This window comes from Bufo bufo, chromosome 5 (genome assembly GCF_905171765.1).
Source record: "Bufo bufo chromosome 5, aBufBuf1.1, whole genome shotgun sequence".
NCBI lineage: Eukaryota > Metazoa > Chordata > Amphibia > Anura > Bufonidae > Bufo > Bufo bufo.
The window spans coordinates 366011767-366035481 of record NC_053393.1 but is presented as its reverse complement, the minus strand read 5'-3'; the positions used below and the strand labels follow the sequence as shown (position 1 = coordinate 366035481).

Below are 23715 nucleotides of genomic sequence, written 5' to 3'. Positions count from 1 at the left end.
GGCTGCAGCAGTGACGTTCTACATAGGACATCACTGCTGCAGCCAGTCACTTGCTTCAGCAGCGAGTGGCCGCATAGTGTCCTGTGTGCACGGAATGTCACCGCTGCAGCCAGAAAGAGGTCAGTGGAGCAGGACCAGAGCACAACGCTGGAAGCAGCAGGAGCGAAAACGGTAATTGCCTTTTTTTGTTTTTGTATCACATTTCCAGCTGCTGCCCGCGTTTTTATTTGATTTTAACTTTGTTTAACACGTGTCTAGGAGTCAAAGATCCAAGCATAATGGCCAAATCAGGGTTGTGAGCAGGAAGAAGGTACAAAAATTACACCATCTAAACCAGGAGACAGAAAGTACTCCCCTCCACCTACCCCTTGTTAAAGAAACAAAAAAGTGTGTGCCAGGTGTGCCCACAAATAGAAAATCCATCAGCAATTGTAAAAAAAATAAGGAATCATTATCTTCTAGTCTGTTGGAAGATTATTGTGCTATACATACTACTAGCCCGCATTCTAGGATGCCATTGCACCATAAATAGATTTTTTTTTAGAATCGGAGGAACCCAGAAATTAATTTTTCCCTCTTAAGGAGCCCCCTTTGACTAGCTCATTTTCACTGTTACAGTGAAACTTCTAGCTGCTTCTGTCATCAAGAGGACCCCTAATCAAGTTTCAAGGAACCCCAAGGAAATTATGAAAGGAAGTGCAACAAAACACAGAAGCAACACTGCAGAAATTCTAGTAAATGACACACAGATGTGTCCTTCTTCACCCTTCCTCTTGGCTTGACATATACAGAGATGAGTGGTGCAAGATGATCTTCGGATCTGGAGCCATTTTTGCTATGTGTCCTTACAGTGGTTGTGATACAATTTGCGGCCTGTGGAGGGCGTTGCCAGCATGTTGCGATTATGTTTATTATATTTGAATTTGTATTGTAAGAAACAGAGTTATTTAATGAAATTAAAAAAATAAAAAAAAAAGGTAAGGGTGGACACATCTGTACACTTCCACTATCTCCTGTGCTAGATCTGCCCCAGTCAACTGTAAGTGCCATTATTGTACACTGGTTCAGTCTCCAAGTGGCAGTGCTGAAGCAAGTAGCATGTAAACATCACTTATCCTCTTTAGCGTCACTCAATGCACAGATACTTCAAAAACAGTCTTTGGACGCGACATAAGCTCCATGAAATGGGTTTCAATGGTTGAGCAGAGGCACACATGATTGCCATGCGCAATGGCAAATGCCAGCTGCAGTAAAGAATGCCATCACTAGACTTTAAAGCAGTAGAAACAGGTTCTCTGGAATGATGAATTATGTTTCACTAGCTGGCAGTCTGATGGATGAATCTGGACTTGGTTAGTACCTGGAGAACACTACGCACTTGAAGGAACAGTGTCCACTGTAAAATCTGGTGATAATGATATACAGTAAGGTTGATCTGCAGGGTTTGGGCTATGTTCCTTATTTTCAGTAATGGGGAATGTTAATTCTACAGCATACGAAGATAGAAACATAGAATGTGTCGGCAGATAAGAACCATTTGGCCCATCTAGTCTGCCCAATATACTGACCCTATCTTATAGGAAGGATGGCCTTATGCCTATCCCATGCATGCTTAAACTCCTTCACTGTATTTGCAGCTACCACTTCTGCAGGAAGGCTATTCCATGCATCCACTACTCTCTCAGTAAAGTAATACTTCCTGATATTACTTTTAAACCTTTGCCCCTCTAATTTAAAACTATGTCCTCTTGTAGCAGTTTTTCTTCTTTTAAATATTCTCTCCTCTTTTACCTTGTTGATTCCCTTTATGTATTTAAAAGTTTCTATCATATCCCCTCTGTCTCATCTTTCTTCCAAGCTATACATGTTAAGGTCCTTTAATCTTTCCTGGTAAGTTTTATCCTGCAATCCATGTACTAGTTTAGTAGCTCTTCTCTGAACTCTCTCCAAAGTATCAATATCCTTCTGGAGATATGGTCTCCAGTACTGCGCACAATACTCCAAATGAGGTCTCACTAGTGCTCTGTAGAGCGGCATGAGCACCTCCCTCTTTCTACTGGTAATGCCTCTCCCTATACACCCAAGCATTCTGCTAGCATTTCCTGCTGCTCTATGACATGGTCTGCCTACCTTTAAGTCTTCTGAAATAATGACCCCTAAATCCCTTTCCTCAAATACTGAGGTTAGGACTGTATCACTGATTTTATATTCTGCTCTTGGGTTTTTACGCCCCAGGTGCATTATCTTGCACTTATCAACATTAAATTTTAGTTGCCAGATTTTTGACCATTCCTCTAGTTTTCCTAAATCCTTTTCCATTTGGTGTATCCCTCCAGGAACATCAACCCTGTTACAAATCTTTGTGTCATCAGAAAAAAGACACACCTTACCATCGAGGCCTTCTGCAATTTCGCTGATAAAGATATTAAACAATATGGGTCCCAGAACAGATCCCTGAGGTACCCCACTGGTAACAAGACCATGGTCTGAATATACTCCATTGACTACAACACCCTGTTGTCTGTCCCTGAGCCACTGCCTAATCCATTCAACAATATGGGAGTCCAAGCACAAAGACTGCAATTTATTGCTAAGCCTTCTATGTGGGACAGTATCAAAAGCCTTACTAAAGTCTAGATAAGCGATGTCTACTGCACCTCCGCCATCTATTATTTTAGTCACCCAATCAAAAAAATCTATAAGATTAGTTTGACATGATCTCCCTGAAGTAAACCCATGCTGTTTTTCATCTTTCAATCCATGGGATTTTAGATGTTCCACAATCCTCTCCTTAAGTATGGTTTCCATTAATTCCCCCACTATTGATGTCAGGCTTACTGGCCTATAGTTGCCCGATTCATCCCTACTACTTTTCTTGTGAATGGGCACAACATTTGCTAATTTCCAATCTTCTGGGACGACTCCTGTTACCAGTGATTGGTTAAATAAATTTGTTAATGGTTTTGCTAACTGTTATGATGGTCGCCCGTGCCTGCCGCTGTCCCGCTTCTCCAGGTGGGCATGAGAGCCTCACTCTTCCTATGCTGTTGGTCCGGGCCTGCTGTCCCTCCTCTGCAATCCTGCAGTTGGTCCAGCTACCAGAGCTCCATCTCTCAGCAGCGTTTCCTTACCTGACCTCTTCAATCTGCACGATGGGCACGTGTGCTTCCCAGCCTTCAGAGGGCCAACCGCGTGCAATCCCTAATCTTCACCAATGTATGGATGGCCACCTCAGGATATTTAATGCACTTTCCCATAGAAAAGGATGCCTGAACTTTACGTTGTCTAGCTTGCTAGTTCCCTGCAAAGGTGCAATGTTCTGTTTGTCTGCCTGTGTATCGACATCTACCTGTTTACTCCTCTGACCTTCCGCTGCCTGACTTGACTACTGCCTGTTTACCGTATTGACCATTTTCTGCCTGCCCTGACCTCAGACTTATTTTAAAAGATAGCCATAGCCCAAAGTCAAATCGGTTGGTTGGCGCACTGGCCCCAAACACACTGTGACAACAACTGTATGCTTCTAATTATGTGGAAACAGTTTGGCCCTTTTCTTCTCCAGCATGAACTTTTCCCATGGCACAAAACGAGATACATATAAGACATGGTTTGATGGGTTTGGTGTTGAGGAACATGAGTTGCCGTCAGATAGCTTCATGAATTAGAATTCTGACAGAGTCAACATTACTACCTGAACTCACCAATGATCTTTTGGCTGGATTAGCACACATACTCCCAGACACGCTACACAATTTTGTGGAAAGAAAAAATGTAAATGGTGGCTATACTTTAATTGTTGCAACCATTTTAGGTTGTGGAAGTGGCTCCAGAGCCATCAGCGCCTCCACTTTTAAGTTCAATGACGTAATTTACCCCTGCGCACTAGGGATCTGTGCTCCTCGGCAAGCAGCAGCAGAACTATAGCGCAAGCGCAGAAGATATAGCACGATGAGATGTCTTGCCTGTGAATCAACTGTCGGGGGGTTGGGTCGCTGTAGCGGTGTTTAACGCACTACAGTCCGCCCCTTGGTGCTCCTAATACTAATTTGCATATGGATAAAAGTCCACTTATCTCACCAACGCCAGGTACAGAGTAAAGTAATACATCATTTTAATCAGCATGCCTGGTTTAATAGGGTTGATCATGCAGACAGGTCCACTTTAAGGAGTACTATGTTCATACTGCATATATGAAAGCCATCTAAAAATTTAACTATATACATATATATCAATTTTTCTAATCCTTAATCCACACAAGGCTTGTCAATTGTTGCTGCAGCATAATATAAAGGCTAGATCTGTCATTGTGAAGTTATGCCCTTTTGACACTGATCAAATTATACCATAACTGTTGCAAGCAATAAAAGTAAGTTACATTTTCAAGTAAAACAAATGACAAGTTGAATGTCATTTAGAGATGTAACTACAGAAGGACTATTATTTCGGTGTTACCGTATGATGAATCAAACATGCTAACAGTCATTTAAAAGGTTAGTAAACACTTAAACTAGATATTTGGGACCACTCCTAAATGCCTCTGGCTCTTTCCAGGAGTGCACACTGAGGTCCATTGTTACTGTTCTTCCTCTAACCACTCTGTGAAACAAGTACCGAGAACCTTAAACAACCTACACAGTTTCACTTATCAAGATGTGACTAATCAGAGAGTGGGACTGAGATGACGGCATACGTAGGAATTATTAGTGCGCGAGATGCGCTGTCATTTCAAATCGTCTAACTAAATTAGTACTTCCACAGTTTAATTAAGCCCTGGAGCGCTGCAATGCATATTACATCAGTTTATGATATTATACATAAACTGCATATAAAAACACTGTATTAAAAAATACTTGGTTTTTATAACTGAAAAATAAATCTAGGAAATGTCTAACGATATAAGGACTGCTTATATGTAAACCCTAGCACATAGGCATAAGTAAGACCAATTTACATATATAATCTGCATGCAAATAAGATTGACAATATAGCATTATACCAGTGCTCATATGGGGACAAACAATCTTTTGCACGATCATTTGTTTCGTACAGCCTGCATATTGTCGGAAGCACTGTCCACACGAGGGGGTACGAAGCCTACACAATGGTTTCTATGGCCGGACAAGAGATATGGTCAGACTTTTGGGGGGGGGGACATGTTTACACAGGGCAATGATCAGGAGAAAAAGGTTTATTCGGCCAATCCTCTGCCAGGGTAAAAAGGCCTTAAAAGGGGGTTGTCCCACAAAAAATATTCAACATTTTTCAAACCAGCACCTGGAGGTGAAGACTTTTTTAATTAAAAATTTAGTATATCAGTTGAGTTACTCACTGTAATTTTTCTGTATAGCGCCACCTGCTGTTTGCTCTTTTACAAAAGTCCAGCTCACTGAGATAGGGCTCATGCACACGACCGTTGTGTGCACCCGTGGCCGTTGTTCCGTTTTCCGTGATTTTCTGCGGACCCATTGACTTTCAATGGGTCCGTTGAAAACTTGGAAAATACACCGCCTCCGTGATCCGTGTATCCTGTCCGTCTAAAAAATATGACCTGTCCTATTTTTTTGACGGACAACGGTTCACGGACCCATTCAAGTCAATGGGTCCGTGAAAAAACACGGATGCACAAAAGATTGGCATCCGTGTCCGTAGGCTACTTTCAATCCGACAGTATATTCTAACACAGAGGCGTTCCCATAGTGATGGGGACGCTTCAAGTTAGAATATACTAAGAACTGTGTACATGTGCCGCACCTGAAGGGGTTAATTGTGCGTATCATAGCCCCCTGTAAGAGATCAGGGGCTGCCAGGCAGCAGGGGGCAGACCCCCCTCCCTCCCCAGTTTTAATTTCATTGGTGGCCAGTGCGCCCCCCCTCTATTGTATTAATATCATTGGTGGCCAGTGCGGCCCCCCCCGGCCCCCCCTCCCTCTATTGTATTATCATTGGTAGCCAGTGTGCCCCCCCCCCGGCCCCCCCTCCCTCCCTCTATTGTATTATCATTGGTGGCCAGTGTGCGGCCTCCCCTCTCCCCCCCCACCCCCAATCATTGGTGGCAGCGGAGAGTTCCGATCAGAGTCCCAGTTTAATCGCTGGGGCTCCGATCGGTAACCATGGCAACCAGTACGCTACTGCAGTCCTGGTTGCCATGGTTACTTAGCAATATTAGAAGCATCATACTTACCTGCTGCGCTGTCTGTGACCGGCCGGGAGCTCCTCCTACTGGTAAGTGACAGATCATTAAGCAATGCGCTGCACAGACCTGTCACCAGTAGGAGGAGCTCCCGGCCGGTCACAGACAGCGCAGCAGGTAAGTATGATGCTTCTAATATTGCTAAGTAACCATGGCAACCAGGACTGCAGTAGCGTCCTGGTTGCCATGGTTACCGATCGGAGCCCCAGCGATTAAACTGGGACTCCGATCGGAACGCTCCGCTGCCACCAATGATGGGGGAACGTGATTTTAACAAGGGGGGGGGGGAGAGGTGAGGCCGCACTGGCCACCAATGATGGGGGATTCGAAACGTGATTTTAACTGGGGGGAGGGGGGGCCGCACTGGCCACCAATGAATATAATATTGGGGAGGGAGGGGGTCTGCCACCTCCTGCCTGGCAGCACCTGATCTCTTACAGGGGGCTATGATACGCACAATTTACCCTTTAGGTGCGGCACCTGAGGGGTTAATTGTGCAGATCACAGCCCCCTGTAAAAGATCGGGGCAGTCATGTACACAGTTCGTAGGATATTCTAACTTGAAGCGTCCCCATCACTATGGGAACGCCTCTGTGTTAGAATATACTGTCGGATATGAGTTTCACGATCTAACTCAAATCCGATGGTATATTCTAACATAGAGGTGTTCCCATGGTGATGGGGACGCTTCAAGTAAAAATATACCATCGGATTGGAGAAAACTCTGATCCTATGGTATATTAACTCCTGACTTTACATTGAAAGTCAACGGGGGACAGATCAGTTTGCAATTGCACCATATTGTGTCAACGTCAAACGGATCCGTCCCCATTGACTTGCATTGTAAGTGAGGACGGATCCGTTTGGCCCCGCACGGCCAGGCGGACACCAAAACGACTTTTTTTTTCATGTCCGTGGATCCTCCAAAAATCAAGGAAAACCCACGGACGAAAAAACGGTCACGGATCACGGACCAACGGAACCCCGTGTCGTTACTGTCGTGTCGTGTGCATGAGGCCATAGGAGCACATGCTTCGGTCCGTCCTTCAACTGGCACCAGTTGCAGCAGAAAGGACACCCCCTTGGGCTGCCAGCTTGAAATGAATCTAGCAGAGCAATTGGATCATTGAATGGTAGAAGCTCTGGATCCATGTGAGGTACAGGGCTTGCTCAAAAGTGAGGCGGTCATGTTTTAGATGTCTGATTTTTATTTTTTACATTATTTATGGGATAACCCCTTTAAGATACAATTCCAACCAACCACACCATTTGAGGCCAATAGAGATGAAACTACAACACACTGCAATATGACTGCACAGCCTAGGCACCACGCCAAAAGGGTCTGGTCCTGCTGCACAGAGCACATATGAACTGTATTAAGTCAGCTTGGGTTTTGATCTAGAACCGTTGTAGCATAATGACAAATAACCATGGTCCCCATCATCACCATCATCCTCTCACTCCCTCTCTATAGTTAATATATACTGCTTGTGGACCAACTAGTTCCTTAGGAAAAAAAGGATCCCGTCAATTAGGGCCACCGCTGGAGCACATGTTTTTGATCTGCCATGGCAGGTGGTCGTATTTCACACATTTTATATAGAAATTGTGGGGTAAGGGTAAGCAACTGATACAGTAAACGTGCTTCATGCTCAGCTGCTAAGGCGACTGCAAACCTAGTCCGCTTTATGACGGGACAGACATTTCTACACACCATAACCTGCCCCTGGGGTAGCAGAGACTTTATAGGATTACTGGGAAGAGCATTTTTAACCATTTCATTACCAGAGTGTCTAACCCCCATCCCCCCACCCCCCTTTTAAATTTTAGCAATGGGCCCATCTACTGCAAACTATTTAATTTCTGAGCCATTCTCCCAGGACATATTAGAGCTTTATTTTGTGCCACTAGATATAAAATAAAATAAATATATAATAAATAATAATAATATTATATATATATATATATATATATATATATATATGGAGATTTATCAAACTGGTGTAAAGTAGAACTGGCTTAGTTGCCCATAGTAACCAATAAGGTTCCACCTTTCATTTTCCAAAGGAGCTGTGAAAAATGAAAAGCTGGATTCTGATCAGTTGCTATGGGCAACTAAGCCAGTTCTACTTTACACCAGTTTGATAAATGACCCCCTTCCCCCATAGTTTTCTTTTTTAACTTTTTTTTTTTTCTTCTTACTTTTTTCCTAACTACAAAACATTTCTAAAACCATTACTGTACATTTGTACTGTGAAAATGGATGCTACTTGCGTAATGTCTCTACTGGCTGCGCCTACCGCAAGACTTCAAAGGATTGGAGCACATTTTGACGGCCTGTTTTTCGACTGTTGGTTCTATGGCACCATACTGCCAGAACAGATGTTGTAAAATATCAGAAGCTCCTTCAAAGGAGTTTTTAATGTTGACCCCCTATGGTATTCATCTTGGGAAAACTTGGACATTTTAACTTTTTGTTTTTTGTTTTTGTAGAAATGAAAAAATAGTTACAAAAAAGCTAGAATAAATATAGCCAAAACAAATACCTATATTTTAAAAAAATTATGAAAAAAAGGAGAGAAAAAAAAGTGTGTACGTTTGTATATTTTACACACAAAATGTATGCTATACTATTGCTAAAACTATAGCTATAATTTTTATTTTACAAATTTGTGTAGTTTATTTTTATTTATTTTTTAAAGTGAATTAACGTTCCGATCTATCCCTTGTTTGAACTTGATGGACTTTCTTTTTTTTTCAACGTATTAACTATGTAACTCCTTCCTGCAACAGTCAAGTTGTTTCACAATAACAGCAGGATCACAGTTAAAGGGGTATTTCCATCTTGGACATTCAGGACACATGACTAAGATATGCCGCCATGTCTGATATGTGTAGGTCACACCCCGCACATGCACGCCCACCCTCCAATTATTCCTATGGGAGCACCGAAAATAGCCAAGTGCCGGCTCGGCCATTTCCGTACATCCCATAGAAGTGAATAGAGAGGTGGCCATGCTTGCTTTTCCATGGGACTTCTGAAAATAGCTGAACGCACTGCTTGGCTATTTTTGGCGCTCCTATAGAAATGAATGGAGGGCAGTCGGGCATGCGCTGTGCGCCCTCCGGCACTTTGCGGGCTATGTTCTAAGTATAGGCAATATGCCTCCAATGTCCAAGATGATACAACCCCTTTAACTTTATAGCCAGCAGGGGCCTCTCTCACATCAAGACGATGTTAGCAGAAAGAGGCTCTGTTGGCTTTATACTTTTCTTCACAGTGGATAGTTGCGACATCCTGTCACACCGATCACATGCCCAGAGACCAGTTTGGCTAGTCTCCTGGTTCTTCACTGTGACCGCAGCAGTTTAATAACAGCGCAGTCTCAGGGAACTGCAGCACTGCAGCCCTGTGTTACTCCCTTCTATCTGCCCCTTGTGTTTACTACATACAGACAGCAGAAGAGGGGACAGGATAAATGGGGTAACACATGGTTGTTGGATCTGACTACGCACAATGTTTGTTTGTAGTCGGAAACAAAAATTTTGCTAATATGGAGGGGAAAAGTGGGGGGGAAATTGCAGTGCGTCTTATAAAGCGAATGGTGAAATTTTTACATGGCTCACACGGATATATCTCCGGCCACTATGCTGCACAGCGCGGCCTGCGAAGTATCAGTTACAGTAAGCGGGGTGGGAGGAGGGGCTGGAGGTGGCAACTGCTGTTGCACTCGCAGCAGGGCCCGATGCAGCCACTGTACTCCATTACACCGGGCCCCGCTCACAGCAGTCTTTATATGTAACGCTGCCGGCCTGACCGCTGCTTTGAGTGAGCTAGAGAGTACTACTACAACGATTAGGGTAGCTTAACAAAGAGGGAGCCACTGCTTGAGCATTAAATAAATAAACTTTACATATAAAGACTGCTGTGAGCGGGGCCCGGTGTAATGGGGTCAACATACACAGGGACATGAGGGGACATATTAATAATTACTGTGACACATAGGGCCATGAGGGGACCAGCATAAGATGCTATATGTGTGTCATCCACAAATATCCCTCATAACAGTGCATCATCCACAGATATCCCCATATCAGTGCATCATCCACAGATATCCCCATATCAGTGTGTGATCCACAGATCCCCCCATATCAGTCTGCAATCCACAGATCCCCCCATATCAGTCTGCAATCCACAGATCCCCCATAACAGTGTGTCATCCACAGATCCCCATAACAGTGTGTCATCCACAGATCCCCATAACAGTGTGTCATCCACAGATCCCCATAACAGTGTGTCATCCACAGATCCCCATAACAGTGTGTCATCCACAGATCCCCATAACAGTGTGTCATCCACAGATCCCCATAACAGTGTGTCATCCACAGATCCCCATAACAGTGTGTCATCCACAGATCCCCATAACAGTGTGTCATCCACAGATCCCCATAACAGTGTGTCATCCACAGATCCCCATAACAGTGTGTCATCCACAGATCCCCATAACAGTGTGTCATCCACAGATCCCCATAACAGTGTGTCATCCACAGATCCCCATAACAGTGTGTCATCCACAGATCCCCATAACAGTGTGTCATCCACAGATCCCCATAACAGTGTGTCATCCACAGATCCCCATAACAGTGTGTCATCCACAGATCCCCATAACAGTGTGTCATCCACAGATCCCCATAACAGTGTGTCATCCACAGATCCCCATAACAGTGTGTCATCCACAGATCCCCATAACAGTGTGTCATCCACAGATCCCCATAACAGTGTGTCATCCACAGATCCCCATAACAGTGTGTCATCCACAGATCCCCATAACAGTGTGTCATCCACAGATCCCCATAACAGTGCGTCATCCACAGACCCCCCTAACAATGCATCAGCCACAGATGCCCCCATAATAGTGTCATCCACAGGCCACCATTAGTTCAAAACCCACCAAAAGCACACCTTTTGGTTCAAAATATTTTTTCTTTTTTTCAGCCTCAAAAACCTAGGTGCATCTTCTAAAGCAAAAAATACAGTAGCTTTTTTCACTATTTAAAATGCACTAGGCAAATAAAGAGATATTGGTTGCAAAAGTGTACATATTGCACCAGTTGATTTGAAATTTTCTAATTTTTCCAAGCTTGTATACTCTGTGTGTGTGTGTGTGTGTGTGTGTGTTCGTTCATTTTGGATCACAGTGGACCACACAAAAAGGTATAAAACACCCATGTGAGCAATCCAGAAAATGGGGCTCCCTGTCCTGGAATTTAACTTATTCTGGAAAATTCTTGCTTTCAGAGCCTTGTTGAAACGCCTCATGTGCTCATTTGAATAAGTATCCCATAAGGACTACCACAACAGAAATAGAGAAAAAGCACAAATAGCATGGAAACCACCGTTATGCAAGATTAACAGGAATGCTAGTCTCACATTCACCAGAAAAACACATGGATGACCCACAAGATAAAGAATGGTGCACAGACAGATGAGTCAAGAGCGGAGCAGTGGACAACACAAGTCCCATTGTGTCTACAGTAAATCAAATACAGCATTCTACCGAAAAACTATACTGAAGGAAGTTGCGGTGGTCGTAGTACGTTAGTTGAGATGTTTTGCTTACTCAGCACCAAGAAAACGCGCCATTATTGAAGGCAGAATGAAATCTGCACCACGCCAATTTATGCAGCCTCTATCAGGATACAGACAGGCTTGTCCGTTTTCTGACAGTTCAGAAAGAGATGGCGCTCAGCCTGAGACTGGAACATCGTCATTAGGTGGCGGCTACATTTTCTCTTCCTTGCATGCGACATACCGTAGATAGTGTCTGTGTACATATATCTACCAAGACAGAAAGAAAAGAGGCTGTGAGGGCTGCACATGGCGCTGGAGCAGGTGAGGGCAAGAGCTTTGTGTCTGGCACTTTGCTGAGGGCCACTGTGTGACTGGCACTGTTAGGAGCGAAACTGTAGGGCTTTGGAACTCTAGAAAGGATGCGCCCCTAATGTCTCAAACCAAAATATCCCTTAAAGGGGTTATGCCATGATCGATGTAAAACATGAAAATCAGACATTATATAGTACATGACAACCTCTTTCTAAGGCTACATGCACACGAACGTTATTTATTTCCGTGTCCATTACGATTTTTTTTGCGGATAGGATGCGGACCCATTCATTTCACCGTGTGCTGTCCGCATCAGTATGTCCGTTCCGTAGCCCCGCAAAAATAGAACATGTCCTATTCTTGTCCGTTTTAGGCACTGATACAATGGATCCGCAAAAAAAAAAAAAAAAAAGAGAAAACGGATGGCATATGGATTGCATCCATTTTCATTTTTTTTTTTTGCGGATCTGCAATTTGCGGACCGCAAAACACATACGGTCGTGTGCATGTAGCCTAACAAAGCTAGAACCTCACATGGATCCAGAGATCTCCCCATTCATTGCTCTGCTAGATTATCTTCAGCCTGGCAGTTGAAGGGGAGTGTACTTTCTGCTGCAGCTCTCTGCCTAGAACTGCCACAGCTTCTAAGGCCTCTTTCAAACGAGCGAGAGTTCCGTGCGGGTGCAATGCGTGATGCGAACGCAATTGCGCCCGCACGGAATCCGGACCCATTCATTTAAATGGGGCTGTGCACATGAGCAGTGGTTTTCACGCATCACTTTTGCATTGCGTGAAAAATCGCAGCAAGCTCTATAGTCTGCGATTTTCACGCAACGCAGGCCCCATAGAAGTGAATAGGGATGCGTGAAAATCGCATCACATCCGCAAGCAAGTGCTGATGCAATTTTCACGGATGGTTGCTAAGAGATGTTGTTTGTGAACATTCAGTTTTTTATCACGTGCGTGAAAAACGCTGTAAATCGCATTGCACCCTCGCGATAAAAACTGAACGCGATCGCAAATTGTTTGCGAAATCGCGCAGTTTTCACTGAACACATCCGGACACGCTCGTCTGCAAGGGGTCTAACTGAACATATGGCTGGTGGTAGTTGAAGATTTAAACTGAGCACGTATGACCAACTCAGTGATATGAAAAAAAAAAAAAAAAAAAAAAAAAAGGAAAGAACAAACAGCAGGTGGCGCTATACAGATACATTTTATTGACCAACTCACTGATTATACAAAGTTTTTAATTACATGCAATTACAAAAATATTCAGATTCAGGTGCTGGTTTGGAAGATGTAGATTATGCTTCATGACACAACCCCTTAAAATTTTTAACGTGCTCCTTGGGAGTGGTAAAATCTGACAACGTGGACCTCAAGTCACTCCTGCTCTACAGTAATGGAAGGATACCTGCTAAGTTTAGTACATAACCATAACTCCTGTTTACTCCAGTTCCTTATTAGGGTAGCATCAGGATCTAAACCCTTCAGTGTTAATACTCGCAATCCATTATGGCCTGGATGCACAGAATAGTACACTATGGGGCACTATTAGATTGGTTGGACTGATACCATAGTGTTAAATCTCTGACCCCTAGTGAGTCCTGTGCCCTTCACTATAATGGGACACTGCTTTATGGGTAGGCAAATCTAGTATTATTATAAAAATAAATAAATAGGAGAAAGGGATTATTAAACCACCTGAAAACGATCACATATATGTTCTCACAGGCAGACATTTGGCACATCTAAACAATATTACAACAAGCACTTACATTAATTGAAATGTGCTGTATGCAATAGCACAGTACATAACACCATACACAACTAGTACACTGATGGTGCCATCTGCTGGATAACCGTGGAACAGCAGCATGTACCTGAAAACACAAATGCCATCACCATCCAGGCAAGGCTATGTCACATTTGTTGGTTCTGGTGCAGAGTACCGTCAAAGCACTACCTAGAAAAATCCCTACTAAAATATCAGGTCATGTACATGCTGCGATTGCCACAGGCAACCATCAGTAGGGCTAGTTATAATGGGAGTCACTGACAGAAGTAGGAATTCAGTGGTACATCTCTGTTGCACGTTTCAAATACGCGATGTCAGGACTGAATGTGATAAGAACAGAATTTTAAACCATTTCAGGTGAAATTCCATTAATGTGGTATCTGTAAGGGTACTTTCACACTTGCGGCAGGACGGATACGACAGGCTGTTCACCATGTCGGATCCGTCCTTCCGCTATTTCGCCGTGCCGCCGCTCCGTCCCCATTGCCTATAATGGGGACGGAGGCGGAGCTCCGGGGCAGCACGGCGAAAGCCGCCGGACTAAAAAGTCCTGCATGTCCGACTTTTTAGTCCGGCGGCTTTCGCCGTGCACCGCCGGAGCTCCGCCCCCGTCCCTATTATAGTTAATGGGGACGGAGCGGCAGTCCGGCGGCACGGCAAGATAGTGGAAGGACGGATCCGACATGGTGAACAGCCTGTCGGATCCGTCCTGCCGCAAGTGTGAAAGTACCCTAAGACATAAAAGATGCCAGATGGCCAAATGCGGTGGATTACCTGGCAGTCATAGAAAGTACACAAAAGTGAGGTAGAGAAAGAAGGCCCAAAATAAAATGTAAAACTGTATTTTTCAAATCAGAGGAATTTCGTAGCTGAATAGCAGTCTACTGCGGTGTAAAATTATACTGCAGTTCAATAGAAGAAAAGGATGGATTAGCAAGTTTTCTTGGATTTAAGGAATTTTGCTGCATGTATAAAAATGGACTGTTCTCTTTACACAGATACTTAATGGGGTTGTCCCACAAAAAATATTCTACAGTTTGCAAACCAGCACCTGGATCTGAATACTTTTGTAATTGCATGTAATTAAAATTTTAGCATAGCCGAGTTATTCAATAAAATGTATCTGTATAGCGCCACCTGCTGTTTGTTATTTTTCTTATTTCTTTGTCCTGCTCACTGAGATGGACGCACATGCTCAGTTTCATCCTTTAACTGGCTCCTGAGCTGTGATAGGCAGAACTGAGACACACCCCCTGAGCTGTGATAGGGAGAGCATAGACACGCCTCCTCAGCTGCAGCAGATAATACACTCCCTTGAGTTGTTATAAATCTAGCAGAGCAATGAATGGGGAGATCTCTGGACCCATGTGAGGTACAGGGCTGGTTCTAGCTTTGTTAGAAAGAGCTTGTCATATGTTCTATGTGATGTCTGATTTTCATCTTTTACATTAGTCATGGGATATCCCCTTTAAAGAATGACAGGGGAGCCTTTACGTGGCTTCTCCTTACCTGGCTCAGCTCAATTGACAGGTTCCTCTCGCTAGCTTAGTTCCCATGAGTGTAGCCGATCCAGGTAACATGCTCTGTCATGGCTGCATTTCCTGGACCGAACACTGCTCCTCTAACCCGAACGCACAGCATCATAATGATCTATGATGCTGTGAGTTTGTGCCTGACCTCAGGACCACTTGCTGTACTCACCTAATGCCGTGAGTAAAGTACAAAAGACCCGCAGCCGGGCAGGAACTTATGAGGCTGTAAAGTTCTGCTCAAATGATTTGGTCTAAGAAATGCAGCCATCACATGGAGCATGATTCTCTGGATCAAACACACTCATGTCAAACTAGCCTATTTGTGTATCGGGAGGGACTTAAAGGGGTTGTCTCACTTCAGGAAATAGCATTTATTATGTAGAGGAAGATAATACAAGGCAGTTATTAATGTACTGTTATAATCCACATTGCTTCCTTTGCTGGCTGGATTCATTTTACAATTCCATTATATGCTGCTTGTTTCCACAGTTGCGACCACCCTGCAATCCAGCATCAGTGGTCTTATCATCACACTAAGGGTCCATTCACACGTCCGTAAGTGTTTTGCGGATCCGCAAAACACGGACACCTGCAATGTGCGATCCTCAATTTGCGGACCGCACATCACAGACACTATAATAGAAAATGCCTTTTCTGGTCCGCAATTGCGGACAAGAATAGGACATGTTCAATTTTTTTCAGGAACTAAATTGCGGATCCCGAAAAAACGGATCCCGAAAAAAGGGATGCGGATCCCGAAAATGCGGATGCGGATCCAGGAAATGTGGATTTGCATCTGTTCCAGCCCCATTGAAAGTTAATGGGTCCGCAAATTGCGGAACGAACGCGGACCCAAATTACAGACGTGTGAATGGACCCTAAGGCCCCTTTCACACGGGCTAGTTTTCCGCGCGGGTGCAATGCGTGAGGTAAACGCATTGCACCCGCACTGAATCCGGACCCATTCATTTCTATGGGGCTGTGCACATGAGCGCTGATTTTCACGCATCACTTGTGCGTTGCGTGACAATCACAGCATGCTCCTCTTTGTGCGTTTTTCACGTAACGCAGGCCCCATAGAAATGAATGGGGTTGCGTGAAAATCACAAGCATCCGCAAGCAAGTGTGGATGCGGTGCGATTTTCACGCACGGTTGCTAGGTGACGATCGGGATGGAGACCCGATCATTATTATTTTCCCTTATAACATGGTTATAAGGTAAAATAATAGCATTCTGAATACAAAATGCATAGTAAAATAAGGCTGGAGGGGTTAAAAAAATATATTAAAAAATAATTTAACTCACCTTAATCCACTTGTTCGCGCAGCCGGCATCTCTTCTGTCTTCATCTGTGAGCAATAGGACCTTTGGTGACATCACTGCGTTCATCACATGGTCCGTCACATGATCCATCACCATAGTGATGGACCATGTGATGAGCGTAGTGACGTCATCAAAGGTCCTATTCCTCACAGAACAAGACAGAAGAGATGCCGGCTGCGCGAACAAGTGGATTAAGGTGAGTTAAATTTTTATTTTTTATTTTTTTTAACCCCTTCAGCCCTATTGTACTATGCATTCTGTATTCAGAATGCTATTATTTTCCCTTATAACCATGTTATAAGGGGAAATAATACAATCTACACTACAACTAACCCAAACCTGAACTTCTGTGAAGAAGTTCGGGTCTGGGTACCACAGTCAGTTTTTTTATCACGCGCGTGCAAAACACATTGCACCCGCGCGATAAAAACTGAACATCGGAACGCAAAACTGACTGCAATTGCGTTCCTACTTGCGCGGGTTTGCCGCAATGCACCGGGACGCATCCGGACCTAATCCGGACACGCTCGTCTGCAAGGGGCCTAAGGTGTGGAAGTATGACCACAGCTGCTGGATTGTGTGGGGTGGTCGTAACTATGGAAACGAGCAGTGTATAATCCAATGGAAAAATGAATTAAGCCAGCAAAGGAGGCAATATGGAGAATCACAATACATTAGTAAGTGCCTTGTATTAACTTTGGCAACATGTTAAGAGCTCTGGAAAATAAAAAGGTGGAATCTTACCGGCTGCTTTGGGCAACTAAGGCTACTTTCAGACTCGCGTTTGGTGCGGATCCGTCATGGATCTGCACAAACGCATCCGTTCAGATAATACAACCGCCTGCATCCGTTCAGAACGGATCCGTCTGTATTATCTTTAACATATCTTTAACAAAGCCAAAACTGATCCGTCTTGAACACCACTGCAAGTCAATGGAGGACGCATCCGTTTTCTATTGTGCCATATTGTCTCAGTGAAAACGGATCCGTCCCCATTGACCTATTGTGTGTCAGGACGGATCCGTTTGCCTCTGCATCGTCAGGCGGACACCAAAACGCTGCAAGCAGCGTTTTGGCGTCCGCCTCCAAAGCGGAATGGTGATGGAACGGAGCCAAACTGATGCATTCTGAGCGGATCCTTATCTATTCAGAATGCATTAGGGCAAAACTGATCCGTTTTGGACCGCTTGTGAGAGCCCTGAACGGATCTCAGAAACGGAAAGCCAAAACGCCAGTGTGAAAGTAGCCTAAGCCAGTTTTCCTTCACACCCATTTTGATAAATCTCCCCCTAAGTGCTGCTCGTCATTTGGGCAGCATGAAACTCCAGACAGGTTCCCTTTACATGATCTTGTTGGACAATAAAGAACACTGTAATAATAGTTAAAAATGTAGATAACACATATACCTGGACTGCATGGTTTAAAAGGCAAAAGATTGTCGAGAAGTAAGCGTTCCTTCCTGAAAACTACCTGCTCGTCATTTACATGCAGCGATCTCCTCCACAGTATGGGGAGGAGCAATTGCTAATGCCACCGCTCATCCCCATATAGGACCATTATTTGCCGGCGACAGAGTGATGATTACACAGCACGATCTTCTGCCAGGAAACAATGATTTAAGTGTCTCCACAATTATCTCATTACCCGATAAACAAGCGTTTCACTTGTTCACCGGGTAATCGGTGGCACTTTATACCAGCAGATATCGCTAATGAGCCAATGCGTCTATGAACACTTGTTAGCGATTAACTGGCTGAAACTCGGGCAGTGTAAAGGAGCCCTAGTCCTGTGCAAGTTTTGAAGTGCACCCATCTTTATAATTGTTTTTTTTTAAATAAAATCAGTAAAATGTGGGAATATCTGAAACTTTGTATACTTCTGTATTACACTGTATAGGGTTATTTACCAATGGTCAATTACATCCTGTTAATAGCAGGATGTAATAGCAGCCTGAATATGGCAGACCTGGGCTCCGGCTGACATAACTACTTGGCAACCCACAACTTCATTCGCAGGGTGCTGATGAGAGGACAAAGAGAGAGCTCCCTCTGTCTAACCGCTCAGATGTTGTCACCACTGACCATGGCATCTAAGGGGGGTTTAAACTGCTGGGATCTGAGTTATCTTCAGCAGTGAGAGCAGGATGCCAGCTGTATTATACAGCTGGCACCACACACAAAAAAAACTATTAAAATAATATCCCATTTCCCTGGAATAATACCTTTAACACCTTCCCTGTGAAAAGAACTTCTATCCTGGCCATTCAGCCCCTTAGATACCTTAGTCAACAGAGGCTGCAGCATCTAAGTGGTTAGGTAGAGGCTCCATTTGTCACCTCATAAGGCTGGGTTCACACGAGCGTGTCCGGATTAGTTCCGGATGCGTCCCGGTGTGTTGCGGCAAACCCGCGCGAGTAGGAATGCAATTGCAGTCAGTTTTGACTGCGATTGCGTTCCGATGTTCAGTTTTTATCGCGCGTGTGCAATGTGTTTTGCACGCGCGTGATAAAAAACCGACTGTGGTACCCAGACCCGAACTTCTTCACAGAAGTTCAGGTTTGGGTTCGGTGTTGTGTAGATGTTATTATTTTCCCTTATAACATGGTTATAAGGGAAAATAATAGCATTCTGATTACAGAATGCTTAGTAGGTGATCAATTGAGGGTTAAAAAATAAAAAAAATTAACTCACCTTCTCCGTTTGTTCGCGTAAGTCCCGGTCTCTTCTTTACTTCTCAAAAGATGAACTATGGGCTAAAGGACCTTTGGTGACGTCAGATCACATGCTCCAATCACAGGGTCCATCACCACGGTGATGGACCATGTGATTGGAGCATGTGATCTTACGTCATCAAAGGTCCTTTAGCCCATAGTTCATCTTTTGAGAAGTAAAGAAGAGACCGGGACTTACGCGAACAAACGGAGAAGGGGAGTTAATTTTTTTTATTTTTTTTAACCCTCAACTGATCACCTACTATGCATTCTGTAATCAGAATGCTATTATTTTCCCTTATAACCATGTTATAAGGGAAAATAATACAGTGTATAGACAGTCACCTAGCAACCGTGCGTGAAAATCGCACCGCATCCGCACTTGCTTGCGGATGCATGCGATTTTCCCGCAACCCCATTCACTTCTATGGGGCCTGCGTTGCGTGAAAAACGCAGAATATAGAGCATGCTGCGATTTTCACGCAACGCATAAGTGATGCGTGAAAATCATCGCTCATCTGAACAGCCCCATTGAAATGAATGGGTCCAGATTCAGTGCGGGTGCAATGCGTTCACCTACCGCATTGCACCCGCGCGGAAATCTCGCCCGTGTGAACGCAGCCTAACAGGGTGTCAATGGGTTATCATGGCAGCCGGGGGCTTAAAGGGGTTATCCGACACTAAAAATATGTTCCCCATATGCCAAGGCCCCCCACACAATCTACTTACCTGACTCCCCGCGCCGCAGCTTCTCCCCGTGTGCGGATAAAAACATCCGGTGACGGGTAGGGGGGGAGCAACCATTGGCAGGCGGTGACGGGGACGTGCCTCCATAGCGTCACCAGAGATGCTAGGGAGGCTCGTCCCAGTCACCGCCTGCCATTGACTGTTCCTTCCCGCCACCGGATGTTTACATCCGCGCACGGTGAGAAGTAACAGCGGCGGTGCGGGGACCAGGAGCGGCCTCCATGTCTGCCATCTTACTACACCTACTAGGCAGTGCTAAAAGCAGGCCCTAATGGGATGTCTACAACTTCACTGAAAGCAATACAGAAGTATTGAAGTGTATTATATGAACGATGAGGTTCAAGTCCCCGCAAGGTTAAAAAAAAAAAAAAATAGAACTACAAAATTATTATGCAAGCTGTAAAAAAAATAATACATCACATACCAGCGTTGCTGTTTTTTGTTAATTCTGCCCCCAAAAACACAATAAATGAAAGTCATATGCACCCCAAAATGGTACCAAAGAGAACGCCAACTCTTCTGAAAACACAAGACGTCGCCCAAGTTTGCTAACAGAAAAATAGTTATTTCTCAAAAAACACACATTTTTAAATATTGCAAAAGTAGCAAAAAAACATAAAATAACAAACCAGATAAATTTGTAATTGCAAAGACACACAGACTAAAAAGGTACAGTAACTTGTTATTTATAATAGTGGTGAACAGCATAAAAATAAAACTCTATAAAACGAATCCCAAAATATTGTAGAATTGCCTTTTTCCTCTCCCCACTACTAGAAAGAAAATTAAGAAACATTTTTGAATACTCATCCTGCAAAAAACAAGCCCTCATATGGCTGTTGATTGAAGAATAAAAACAAAAACTAAAACAGGCGGCAGCAAGGGGTTAAACTAAATAAGTGCCCACATAATTTTTGAAATGGCTTTCAGAGGGCCTCAAATCAAGGACTGGCCCTGCCTCTGCAAGTTGCTAAACAAGCTCTGACAGACTAACATCCGTCCCTGGTAACAGAGACACAGAAGATGGGTGAGAGGAACTGGGGTGTGTCAGAGCTAGCCGAGATCCTGAACCTGATAAAAGAACTGCTTCTACACTGCTTCTGAACATCACAGGAGCCTCCTGCCTTTCTGTAAGAGCTCATGCACACGGCAATTTGCAGTCCGCAATGCACTGGCACCGACCGTGGGGCAGCCGTGTGTGGATCGCGGACCCATTCACTTGAATGGGGTCCGCGATCCACATCCGACGGTCCGCACTACATTTTTGCGGTGAGGAGGCACGGCCAGAAACACCACGGAAGGGTTCCGATCAGTGCTTCTGCACCGCATCTCCGGGTTTGCGGAGTGAATGGGTCCGCATCCGTGATGCGGGGTGCACACGGCCGATGCCCCATGTATTGCGGACCCGCCGTATGCGGCAACGGCCGTGTGCATGAGCCCCAAGTGTGATTTATCCCTCTTTAGCTGTTCTGTGAGCTGTGGAGCTGAAAGCAAGCTTATTTGGAAGTAGGGGAAAGGATATCACAGTGGTACAGTGCTGGCAGAAGCGAGATGACCCCCTACTTCTGAGTGAAATGAATCTAGCTATGCAGCTGAAGCAGGGAATAATATGGCTGAAAAAAGGAAGCCCAACCATAACTGTTCCTTCACAGTTATGATTGTACAAAAAGCACAGCCAGTAAGCAAACTATTTTTAAAAACTCTGGTATGCTTTAATGATTCCCCTCATGATAAATCTCCCCCACTCGGTCTGTCTTTTGATTGTTGGGACTTTACTACTAAGCTACTTGTCATGGTTGGAAGCAACATACAACTCAATGCAATTAGTGACTAAGGGCATACTGCAAAAAAAAATAAAAAATTGCTTGAAGCAGGTGCATACACATAGCCAGCTACACATTATTTTTAAGGTTTTCACTGTATTCGCAAACTCCCATAGCTGAAGGGAATTTTCTTTATTAGTCAACAGTCATAGAGCAGGTACAAGGTGTAACAAAACAGCCTCGAGACATGGAGAATAGACATCTGCTGGCAAAATCCCAAATGCAAACAGCAGTGCTTACCTTGTATGCTGGAAGCTTACAGTGCAAGAAAGGAAAGTCATTTAATGAAAAGTGGAATAGAAGCACAGAAGATGTAGACAAAGGCAAAAAACAAGCAGTTTACCATAAAGAACTGAAAATGTGAAGCTATAGATTAAAAGGAAAAAAGGCAGGGCTCAATAGCAGCTACAAACTAGTCGGCTTCCAAGTGAGATGCACTTTCATTACTGCAGTTACATTTTATAGCTCCCTGTTAATCAGAACCAGATGTGGCCGCTTCTACAAATGCACAAGAAATGTTTCCACGTTCCATGAATAGAGCGGGGACTGTGACGTAGGGAGAGCACAATGTAAGACGAGCGTACAGCGGAAAGATAAATCTTTATGTGCACCCATGCGGCCTTACACATCAGCAGTCATAAAGCCAAGCCAAATTAATCGGGCGGCACAATATTACTGCCATTCCGTGACCTTGTAAGTCCACACATGTTAGAAATGTCTGTGATCATCACAAGTCCCATACATACAGAACAACAGAAGTCACTGTGTTGTGCTTGGACTGGCAGAAATCCTGCGTCAAAATATCATACGAGGGCATGTTCGCACAGCGGATCTTTAACAAGAATCTGGTGCATTTTCATAGCAATATCTGCATTCCTAAAGGGAGTCAGAAGCTTTAACCATGCTAACCGGTTGACAGCTGGGAAGAGGAGGACAAACATACCTATTGTGGAGCTTCTCATCAGGAGTAGTGTGAATATCAACTTTTATTCTGCCAGATTCTGCTCTTACAAGTGCCCAGGAGGTGGAGCTTCACTGTGAGTGCTCTCTGAATTAGGCTTCTTTACAGCTCTCCCGGTCTGAGTGACAGATGTAGTGATCTCATGGTTGGATACTACAGCTATCACTCAGGGCAGAAATGGAGGAGGAGCTGGAAAGTAACTCAACGCTGCTTTACAGGCCCCAATGATCCACAAAGAGTTTGTACTGCTCTCCCCAGCACGGTCAGCAGTTAAGTGTTGTCAAAACTGCTAATAGGCCTCTTTCACATGGTAAGTATTTGTTCAGTACTTTGCATCAGTATTTGAAAGCCAAAATCTGGAGTGAAACCTACAAATCAAACCACAAAGGGTTCTGGGCAGCTTCACTGTTTGGGAGAATGGCTCTGCCCCCATGACACCTTACTGGCAATGGAATACAGTGATCAAAGTTACTTTCTCCATTATGCCAGATCTGCCAGAAGATGGAAGATCATCACTGGTGGTTTTGGGGGCCCAAGTCCTGCCGAGAACCTCCATTTAAAAGGGGTTGTCAGTGTTCAGAGCAGAACCCAGATATATCCCCATTTTCAACAAGGCAGCCCCCCTGATAGGAGCATTTCATGCTCTGATGCTCTCCATGGGTGGAGGCTTCCACCTAGCAGTGAGCCCAGTGATGTCACTGGCACTGATGCGCGGGCTTCAGCGCCGCCATACCCTGTACAAT

At 44.3% G+C, this 23715-nt stretch overlaps 1 protein-coding gene across 2 annotated transcripts in view; it reads right to left on the bottom strand.

The window, feature by feature from the left end:
* GMDS (GDP-mannose 4,6-dehydratase) overlaps window positions 1-23715 on the bottom strand; it is a 543088-nt gene that overhangs the window by 488141 nt on the left and 31232 nt on the right. The gene's annotated exons all lie outside the window — the stretch shown is intronic.